General features: G+C 36.8%; 1 non-coding gene across 1 annotated transcript; it reads right to left on the bottom strand.

The window, feature by feature from the left end:
- Nucleotides 1-262: 262 nt before the first annotated feature.
- LOC145071665 (small nucleolar RNA R71) lies at nucleotides 263-369 on the bottom strand. Its single transcript, XR_013690673.1, has one exon. It is a non-coding gene; the product is annotated as a small nucleolar RNA R71 (small nucleolar RNA).
- Between the last annotated feature and the right edge of the window lie 8,243 nt (nucleotides 370-8,612).

Genomic DNA, 8,612 nt, shown 5'->3' with positions numbered 1-8,612 from the left:
TCTTCGATTGGTCATAACTTCTTCGTTATAACTCGGTTTTTAGTGTTCTTTATATTTCTGAAACCCTTGATACGATGTTTATCATTTTATGTAACCTAATAGAGACTTTTGAACATTCAAATTTTGATGCAAATTTCATTACATTAAAAGAGATTACAATCCTTGACTTTTTAGGTCATTACACCGATTTCGAAAATATCAGGTTGTCACACAAATGTTTGAAGAATTTCTCCAACAATTTTTCCCACCGTCAAAGGTATGTAAACTCAAGAAATTCATAGCCAATTTCGAGTAACATGTGGGGGAATCTTTATATGAAGCATGGGAGTGGTATAATGGGTTACTAAGGAATTTTCCCCAAAATGATCTAAACGAGCAACAAGAAGTCTCGATCTTCTATGATGGGGTAAACATAACAACAAGGCAACTCCTTGATTCTTAAGGACCATTAACAAATAAGAATCTCGCTTAAATTAAGGAGCTAATCGAAGAATTTTCCAAGCATTCAAGGGAGTACCAAAACCCTCGACAAGACGGAGCTCGGGGAATCGAAAATGGTGCTTCAGAAGACATGGCAACTGGCAATGTTGATGTCACACCCCTGAACCGGACGGCGGAAACATCCGAGGGCTCTTGTGACTTAAATTGAGTACCATCACAATGATTATACATGAATCATAACATCATTCATCACCATGCATTGAAATATTACAACTGATATTGTTTACATTCAGTACATTGTTTTAAACATTACAATTTTCATAACATAAACCGTTCGATAAATAATCTAAGCAAAACACCATGACATAACTTGATACTTATTCTTCGGCTTACCTCGTACCTGAGAATACAAGTTATTTTGGAAAACGTCAACATATGAAATGTTGGTGAGTTCATAAGTAATGTTATGGAAAAATGATTTTTGTGAAGTTTGAAAAAAAAACCAGAAAATCCGATATTTTCTGAAAAGAGTATTTGTATATAAAAAGTGTGAAGATCCGTAAATATGCTTGTCGATTTTGAAAACATGTACGATTGTTGAATTTTGTTTACATCACATAGGTGAAAATGTTGAACTTCCCGGGAAAACCCGATGTTTTCCTAATACGTAAATTACATGACTTGTTCACTGTTATAGCGATACGACGATTGTTTTTGATTACCCAGGTGACATTGGATTAATTAAGGTTTGTGAGTTGTTACAATCACGCATTAATGAAAATGACTAGTTTATAACTACAAATTACGAACGATCCTTGAGGCGTCATCCATACTACTCACATAATCCAACCACCCTGACTTCTCTTGTTTAACGCCACGAATCTGTTTACTCGAATTCTCATAAGCCGGTCAACCGAGGAGAAAGGAGGGTACAAAGCCCCCTTTATTTCCATAAGTTATTCAAGGTTATCGGGAATGCGAAAGGCACTTGGCCCGACTCGCATTTGACTTCTCGACTTCGCTAGCAGTAGTAATGGACCCTTGGGGCCCAACAGCACAATAGAGCTATTGAAAGTCCTTTTACATGGAATTAGGTCATAGAAGGCCCATTAACATGTAAGTGTGTCCCCTTCGAGCCCAAAGATCATGTTATTGGGCTAGCAAGGCCCAACAAGCACGATTTGAAACTTTCAAGCCCAAAGATTGAATATTGACTCCTCGTAGTTATCGTGTGTTTATTGAAGTACTATGGTTTATTGATTTTTGTTTTGTTATTGATTTGAGACCGAATCAATTCGTTTGGTAACGATATTGGTTGTTGAAAGTGTATTTGTTTTACGTTTCGCCGGTAGTCGTGGATCTCGTATTTTGTCTTAAGGAATTTATTTGTTTAAAAGTAAGATTTTTATCTTTTCACAACCCTTCTTTTATAAAATTAGCACCTTTAGTCCTTTATATAAAAGAATTTCCATTTTAGTCCTTAAACCATTTTTCTTGACACTTTAGTATCATAACTTGTTGAAAAGACATTTTTAGCCCAAATTTATTTTGTAAACAACTTTAGTCCTTCCAGAATGAAGTTTTCTCGGTTAGAACTCCCAATTTTCCAACTTTTACAGTTTTGGCCCAAAATAGAGAATTTTTACATTTTTGATCCTTTTTGAATTTGAAAAGCATTTTTGACCATTGGAATAGTTTTTATACACTTCAAATCCCCTGTTTTACAGAAAATTTCATTTTCAGCCACTCAAATTTAGAAATCTCGCAAATTTGAAGCTTATTGGGCCGAAAAGCCCAAATTTAGCCCATTAAATCTAAAATTTACATTTTGAGCCCCTCAAAAATGTTGTTGTCCAGAAAAATTAACATTGAAACTGTTTGGACCCTTTTGATCCTCCAGAATTTATAATTTGTCGGTTTGGGCCCTTATTTTTGCAATTTTGACAATTTAAGCCCAAAAATGGGTTTTATGTTCAAGTATGTTCATCCTAACCATATGAGTTATTTTTCTTGACTTGATTAGGGTAAAATAGTTTAAGTTATGTTTATTTCCTTCCTCATGTTTTAGATCTCGGTTTTTACATACTTTTTGGATAACATATTCATCACAACGCATGATATCACAAACAAACATGCATCAAATCACACATAGCATACATTTACACATAGATCTACACATTTACTTGTATTCTTCCCCATAAATACTCATAAAAACCGAAAAGAAAAGGGTATGAAACTCACCTTGGGTTGTGTTTTCGGTTTTGAAGAAGATTTGGAGAAGTTTGGTGCTATTTTCGGTCCTAGCAAGTTCCTTGGATGGATCTTGAACTTAGATGTCTCTAAGGTGCTAGATCACAATTTTTGCATGAGATAAGGAAGATTGTTGGTAAAATGAAGAAGATATGTTATGAATCAAAGAGATAACTTACCAAAGATGTGAACTACTTGATGAAAACCTCTTGGATCACAAGAAAAATTCGAGATTTTGGATGAAGAAGAAGGGATGATTCTTAAGTGGTTTAGAGAGAAATTTTTGTTGTGATGTGTGTGTTTGTTTGGTTTCGGCCGAGAGGGAGAGAGAGAGAGAGAGAGAGAGAGAGAGAGAGAGAGAGAGAATAAGAGAGAGTGCTTGCATGGAAAGATGAGATTGCATGGATGTTTGAAGTGTAAAACTTAGATATCCTCCATATAAAAATGATGTGTCATGCAAGAAGTCAACTTCCTCTTTTCCTTTGGGCTTGGGTCGAGAATGGTGAATAAAAAGGAAGGGATTGGGCCTTGTATGCTTAAGCCCAAATCATAGCTAATTTAGACAACTAGTGGCCCAAAATAAAGCAAGTAATGATTTTTATGGCCCATTAGGGCTAATTAGGTTAGTTATGGCCCAATGAGGTTCATTTAAATATTTTGTTTCATTCTAGGCCCAATATGGCCCAAAATATTAAAATAAATGAAAGTGGGTCCAATTAGAGCCCATTCAAGAGTTCTAAGCCCAAGATAGTCCAATTGGAAGCTTATTGGTCCATTGGGTCCAATAAGGAAATCCTAATCCAAAATGGACTTAAACAAGGATTTCTAAGGTTTCCAATTGTTTGCTGACTATTTGCAGTGCTTGTATGAAGTGTTTGATTGAAATTTTGTTGTCATAGAGTAAGCATCATACATTCTTTCATATTTTTGATTCATAATTGACATAAGTGTTGTAGTTACAAGGCACAAAAATTTCTAGTTGTGACAGTTGAGTAACATGGATTGATGAATGAAGAAGATGGAGCAATCCATACATGAAATATATATGGTTTGTGAAATTTGCAATGGTCTGCATTTAACTAAGGATTGCCATTTAGACGAAAACAGGAATAGGAAAGTGCAAGTTTGCTACTCTAGTGGAGGTCGATATGTTGAAGATTGGAGAAAGCCAAAGAAATAATGGTTGCCCTATAAAGAGTACAAGAAACAAAAAAGATGAAAAATATAGGCAAACTGGACGAGGCTACTACCAAAGAGAACAACCACAACCCGAGAAGAATGTGAATTTAGAGTCAATGCTTACTAGGTTAATGGAGGCTTCTGAAAACGACATGATGTAACTGATGTTACAATTAGAAACCAACAAGCTTCCATCAATAATATTGAGACTCAACTCGAGCAATTGACCACACTAATTCACGAACGGTTACCACCTAAATTTCCTGATCAAAAGAAGCAACCACATGTTATGGCCATATCCACTAAAGAAGACACTATATCCGAGTTTTTGATTATTAAAAAGAGATTCAAAATAATGATATTGAAAATCATCCAAAACTCCAAGTCAAAATTTGGAAGGATTACAACACATAAGTATTTCTCACTTACTACAAAATGCACTATAATAATATTTTATTTTCAATAATTTCTATATCTATACATTTGATACAAATAAGACCAATATGGGCTCCAAAAGTGACGAATTGTTTCTTGCCAAGTGGGATTATGTTTTTAAGACTTCTTAAGTGCTCCAACCATTAGTTTTTGGCTTCATAACTCATTCTATCCGTTTTTGGTGACCTTGGTGGATTAGTGTTACATCTTTATGACTCCTAAATAGAGTACGACCGTTTATATTTGGGTCTTCAAGTTTTTAGACATTTTTTTTGTGTTTTGAGGAGTTACTTTTAGCCTCATTTACTATCTTTAATAAGTGGTTGGTTTGTTTGCTTCTAAACACTATATTAGTAATAAATGCTTCATATAAAGCCAAGTTTATGCATGGAAAAAAGTGATATATGAATTTTTAATCAAAAGAACCGTTTTTCACTTTGAATTATTGTTATAGTTCACTATTTTTCATAGTTGAGAAGTGTTCTTGACTTGATACGAATTCAATCCAATAGGTCTTGGATTGTTTTCACCGGTATATAACTTAATAGGTCTTGAGTTGTTACTAATCTATCTATTTGCTTCCATACATTTGTGGTTGTTATTCTAGCTTAATTTACATAAACACTACTGTTAGGCATGTCAAAACCAACAAATGATAAGGGTACAACAGACTCCAAATACACTGCTTTAATGCACTAAAAAGTAGTACAAGGCAAGCAGGGTCGAACCACAGAGACATGGGACAAAAGTCTATACCTCTTTGCACAAGGTACTTTGGTCACAAACGGGGATTTGTTTGCAAAAGTGAAATAATAAATTAAAAATGTACTTTAAAAACATGCACAAAATGAAATAGAATATCTCGTTAATCGAATATCTCGTTAATAGTAGCGTAACAATAAAAAGACAGACGAAAACGGATGTCGTATGAAGAAGTTATGAATTTTTAGCGGACCAACCATGTCCCAGCCAGTTAAAAATATAACTTTTAAAATAGAATCAAAATTAGCCGATAGAGTCTAAAAGAAAGTCATAGAGTACGATCACGCCTACGCGTGGATATAAAGAAGGTTGAAAATGGAGCTCGTATGTGAAAGTTATTAATTTTATAATTCAGGATGTGAATTTGTGAGATATGATAACGTGGCACGATCCCAGTCCTCCCTTGCTCCCCACGGTCTTGCTTCGGATGAAGGACACATCTCTCTTCGTATACGCGCTATGTAGAAGGAACGCCCCGCGTTCGGAATCGCTTGGTCTCGGAAGCTCCATGTCGCCCCACCGAACCTGCGCCACCTGTCGAACTTATCCGAGCAACGCCCCGTGTAGAGTTGTTGAACGCCCAATGTTGCAAGGAGGCTCGCCCTATAAAAGGGTTGCGAGGGCTGCCGAGTTCCATGCCCCAAAATCCCTTATCTATCTAATTACTTTCTCTCTCTAAGCCCCCTAACCCCCTCCTAAGCCTAGGTAAACCCCCTAGCACCCAAAGGAAGCCATGAGGTTCCTGTAGTCCCGAGAAAAAGGGTCATTCGGTTTTGAAACGCTGCTCCAAGCGAAGCCTGGTTTTTAATATAAACCCGCTGTAAGTGAGCTACGCCTACGCTATTTTTAATATAGCTTTTATTTACTTATAGTAACGTTATTAGGACCTTATAATAATTATTTGGGCTATTATTATGAGTTATATAGTGTCATTATAATATCTTTTTAACCACTCGCAGTACGGGGAATCTGGTTTAAAGGCCGCATAGGGTTGTTGGATTTCAGAAGTGCTATATGCCAAAATGGTCCTGCCCTCCGGTGTTTCATGTACGGCCCCTGTCTGTATATAGTGGGTGAAGAGTATTGTTTAACGCTTATATAATAGTAATAATAGCTAGACTATTAATTAGTCTAAGTGAATATTAAACTAAATGCTAGTGGTAATGATACTAGGTTTTGTCGAAGGAAATTGTTTTAAGAGTAACGAAGCGTTGTCTGAATTTAGAATCACCACCTTAACAAGTGAGTGCATAGTTACTTTCATCTTACACATATATGAAGTATTTTATATAAATTACATGCTATGTGTGCATATTATCTGAGTACTTGCTGTCTATGCTGGATGAACGATTTTATACATGTTTTAAATGATTTAAACTGTATATGTATTTTATATCTACGAAAATGTTGGGGTAAACATGGGTAGATGTAATAGATGATGTGTGATAAAATGATGAGATTCCTTGATGTTGTTGTTGTTGATTCCAGTCATCTAGTGGAGTATAGATGACGACCACGGACTATTCTAGACAGTCCAGTGGAACACTAGCAGGCTCGCAACCTGTAGGTGTTTGTGTATGATGTGTTCACCGGTGTACTCAATCCGACCTATGGTTGCCTTTAGGACATTTATTGTTGAGGAACCCCCTTGACAGTAGTGTCCATCCCGAAGTTGATCCTTAGTCTAGGTCCCTTATGATAGGTGTTTTAGGGACGTAATGTGAGGATAACGGGAACGGGTAATCAGGTTATTGTTGGTTGATGAAATTAAGAAACTTGTTGATTGTAGGTTGAAAACCTTATGTGCTCACTAGGCTCCCAAGCCTGACCCACTCAGTTTCATGTATTACACGTAGTGGCGCTCGAGCATAGATGTGATGTTTTGGATAAGGGACTACGGATATTGGCCTGTAGATATGAAATAATGTAGTAAGGCTTATATTGTATTGTTTATGCTTTTGATCTGTATCGAACATGACATCCCGAGTCTTTTTATTGAAATACATTTCTACGGAAATGCTTTGATAAATCTTTATTATATTTTTATTTTGGGAACAAATTTCGCAACACTCTTATGTAAAATGTTACTTTGATTTTCAAACACGCATAAAAAAATCAGTTTTTTCTGGCTGTGAAAATGGGGATGTCACAGTTGTTATCAGAGCATTAGTTTAAGTGAACTAGGAATTTGTAGAATTTATAGACTTAAACTTAAGATTCTAAGCGATGATTGTGAGGTGTGAGCAGTAGCTTATTTTGGGAGATATGCCTAATATGCTATATGTGCTAAATGCTTATGCCTTATATTATGTTATTTGTTCGGATCTATGGTCTATGGCCGACCGAATATGGAAACCTTATGTGTTCAGGATTGTAAACGTACGGCTACAATACTAGAACTAGCATGTAAACGTTTCAGAGTGATAAGGATGATTTAAACGCCTATCCTAAATAAAGATCTAAATTCACCTTATTCAGTGTATAGATCAAAATGGCAAGAACCCGCAGTGGAGCTGGGAATGAAAATGGGAATAGGAATCAACCCCCAGTGATTCAGCAAATACTTGTTGTAGTAGAAGATGTACCCAAGCCAATCACCATGGCTAGAGTACAAGCCATGATTCGGGCTATGTTAGCGGAAAAAAGGGAAGAAATGAGGCAGATGTTGAATAGGGATGACCCTACCATGCCTATTGAGCAACCCGAGCTGATTCCTAAGTAATCGGAGGAAGGAAACTATAGCCGCCAAGTGAGTCAAGTTGGGACTCAAGGAGAACGAATGAATGGCCCAGAGAGGGGAAACGACAAGGATGGGCGAATGTATGAGAATTTCTTGGGTGCCAAGCCACCAAGTCTTTCTGGAAGCTCGAAGCCGGTTGAGATTATGGATTGGATCTCCGAAATGGAGATGGTGTTTGAGAGCTGCAACTGTAGCAAGAAACAAAAGACCTTCGCAGTAAGACAATTGAAAACTAGAGTCTTGAGCTGGTGGAAGCTATTAGCGGATACAATGCCACGAGGAGAAGCCCTGAAGATGTCATGAGATGAGTTCTTGGAACAACTAAGGATGCAATATTGTTCAGAGATAGATCAGATTGATCTGAACAATGAATTCCAAAACTTGAAGAAGGAGAGAATGAGCATTGACGACTATGTACTGCATTCACGGAGAAGATGAAATTGTTTCCTTACCTAGTGCCAACCGAACTCTCCAAAATTGAGAAGTTCGCAAACGGACTGCCAACTAACATTGGTCCAACAGTCAAGATGGAAACTACTCTGAAAGTAGCTATTTGAGCAGCTAAGAACGTAGAGACCCAACTGAAGGAAAGGGGTCTGGAGACGACCGAGGTTAGTGAGAAAAGGAAATTTGATAGATCCTCAAGGTCCAACAATAAGAGTAAATTCTCGAAGTCAGGTTCGAGAGGATGAGGATCTGTAATATCATGTTCCCGACTGTTTTGTGATTTAAGTACCGTGGGCCTTAATTCGAGTATGATAAGGTTTTGAGGCTTTGAAGGATAAAGGTTTAGGCCTTTTTAGGA

Source organism: Lactuca serriola, chromosome 8 (genome assembly GCF_051521515.1).
Source record: "Lactuca serriola cultivar US96UC23 chromosome 8, Lser_US96UC23_V15, whole genome shotgun sequence".
In the NCBI taxonomy this organism is placed as follows: domain Eukaryota; kingdom Viridiplantae; phylum Streptophyta; class Magnoliopsida; order Asterales; family Asteraceae; genus Lactuca; species Lactuca serriola.
This window is presented reverse-complemented; position numbering and strand designations above follow the sequence as displayed.